The following is a 2,744-nucleotide window of genomic DNA, read 5'->3' as shown; positions in this document are numbered from 1 at the left end:
ATATACAGGTATGTAGAGAGAGTTTTAAAGAAAAAGTAAAAAAAAAATGAAGGAACTTAGGTGGCACCAGGATCCACAGTTAGTTAATAGGGAATTGCTAGAAAAAATGTCACAGATTGGGTGGCATAAAAGACAGAAGTGCATCTTTTTAGGGTCGTGGAAGCTCACAGTGTAAGAACAAGCGAGGCACAGCCTGACTCTTATGCTCACTGTATTTTCATATGGCCTTTTCTCCATGCACACACAGACAGTGAAAAGAAGGGACAGAGAATGTAAGGAGGCACCATCTCCAGTGTGATTCCTCTTCTAAGGATACCAGTTTTATGCCGTTATTTAACCTGAAAGAACTACTCCCATTGTTTCCAAATCGGGTCCCTCTAAGGGTGAGGCCTTCAGCATGTGAAGTGGGAAAGGGACACAGGGTAGCCCTTTCAAGGAATGTTCTCTGAGCAGACACAAGAAGGTTAGCCTGATCAGGAGAGAAAGGCTAATCATTACAACAAGGGTCAGAAAACTATGAACTCTGGGTCAAACGTAAGGACCGTTCTTATTTGTAAATAGACTTTTATCAGAGCACAGCCACATTCATTTCTTACATATTATTTGTGGTTGTTTTCCTGCTACCGTGGCAGCGTTGGGTAGCTTCCACAGAGACAATGGCCCACAAAGCCCCAAATATGTACTTGCTGGCCCTTCAACAGAAGAAAACTGCCAATTTCTGAGGCGAATCAATGCATGATTGTCCCTTTTATCCACAAGATAATGCTATGAAGTCAGTATCCTGGTTGCTTCACCGACAGGCACAATGTAACAACCACATTCATAGAGCTGACAGGAAAAAAAAAAAAAAACCTAGTACAACACATTAATGATTTGAAAGGGCACGTTTCCTGGTCCCCTCATAGGAGGCCTTTTCTCCTAGGCCTCAGAATTGTATGGATGCAGCTGTCAGGCCTGAGGCCTGAGTAAGGCTTTGGACTACATTGTAGCTTCTTTCAATTCTCTTAGTCTTGAAGGTCAACTATGTTTTTAAAATATTTTATTTATTATTTTTATTTTCTGTATATGAGTGTATTGCCTACATGTGTGTAACTGCATCCGTGTCATGCAATGCCCACAGAGGTCAGAAAAGGGTGGAGAATTCCCTGGAACTGGAGTTATGGACAGCTGTTAGTCTCCATGTGGGTGCTGGGAATGGATCCCAGGTCCTCTGTAAGAGCAGTCAGTGCTCTTAACCTCTGATCTATCTCTCCAGTCCTGAAGGTCAACTACTGACACTCTGGCCAGTACATCCCACTGTCTCCATTCATACTTTATCACCAGTAACTGTAATTATTCTAGGTCCTAAATTTCTTGAAATTTTGTTTCATTTCAGTTTGCAGTTTATGCCGGGGCATGTGTTTTTTATATGACTAGGATTTACACAGAAATCAGAGCACTCACATTAAGGGAGCCTTGCAAATTATTTGTAGACCTTAAAGGATTTCCAGGGATAACTTTGAGACTCTTAATCCCAATGTGATTGTTGGTGCTTTTCACTATTACATAGCATGTTCCCTTCTTAGCATTCCATATTGAGCTCATGGTACTTTTCCTAGTATAGGAATAAAAGTGCCACTTGTTCACAATGTCGGTTTCTATTTATAAGCATTTGCTAACAAAAAGTTCTTTCCAAGATCCCTTTTAGATTAGTAGAGGAATTTCTCATATTATTTACATAATAATCCAGAACCTTCCCATTAGGCCTCTAGTAGAACCTAAAGAAGCAAAACCGCATTTTTAATATTTATTGGCCAATGGATTGGTTATTAGCATGTTTATCTTCACATCCATACACACTGTGATGGTTAATCTTAATTATTAACCTGTTTGGATGGGGAGACACCTAGGAGATTAATTAAACACATTTCTGGCCATGTCTGGGAGGGTATTTCCAGAGTATTAACTAATGGGGGAAGACCATCCATGAATGTGAGAAGCACTGTAAGATAGACTGGGAACCTCGATGAAATAAAAGGGGGGAGAGAAATCTAGCTAGCAAAAATAGTCGGTCTCTGCTTTCCGGTTGCTATGATGTGAGCTGCTTTGCCATGCATTCCTCAGTTTATGAACTACAACCTCTGAAAGCATAAGCCAAAATAAACTCTTCCTCCTTTAAGTCATTATGTTAGGTATGTTATCACCGTACCAAAAATTCTAACACAGAGACAAATTATTTTCCTACAGATTCCAGATGCTTTATTCTGTCCAGCATCACTGGAAAGACTAAAGAAACCTAAGGAAGATGATCTAATAGCTAAGGAACATCCTTGCTACCATTTCATGTAGCCCTAGATAGACTATCAATCACAATATTCTGGGTCTTACCAATCACATTGCTCCCTGTCATATGTAGTTGATCCAGTGGAAAGAATGTGACACAATCAATAAATTTCGCAGAATGCTAAAACAGTGCAGTGCAGAATGGAGCTAATGCAGGCGAAGCTTCTGGATTTAACCTTTCCCGAGGCTTTGCCCACACCTAGACTTTGTAGGGATATGAACATAAATTTTCTTTTGTCTTTTTTTTTTAATTTTTAAAAATGATTTATTTAATAACAACATACTTAGAAGAAGCATATCATTACAACACAATTGACATATTCAATAACGTTTTCCTGAGGTAGGATGCATCTCTTTCAAATTTGGCTGTAAATTTTTAGGTTTACAGTTGAATTATTACAGTTATACAATATTGTACTCAG

Source organism: Nannospalax galili, unplaced genomic scaffold, assembly GCF_000622305.1.
Source record: "Nannospalax galili isolate Female #2095 unplaced genomic scaffold, S.galili_v1.0 scaffold606, whole genome shotgun sequence".
NCBI lineage: Eukaryota > Metazoa > Chordata > Mammalia > Rodentia > Spalacidae > Nannospalax > Nannospalax galili.
The sequence above is the reverse complement of the archived record's forward strand: the minus strand, read 5'-3'. Positions refer to the sequence as shown.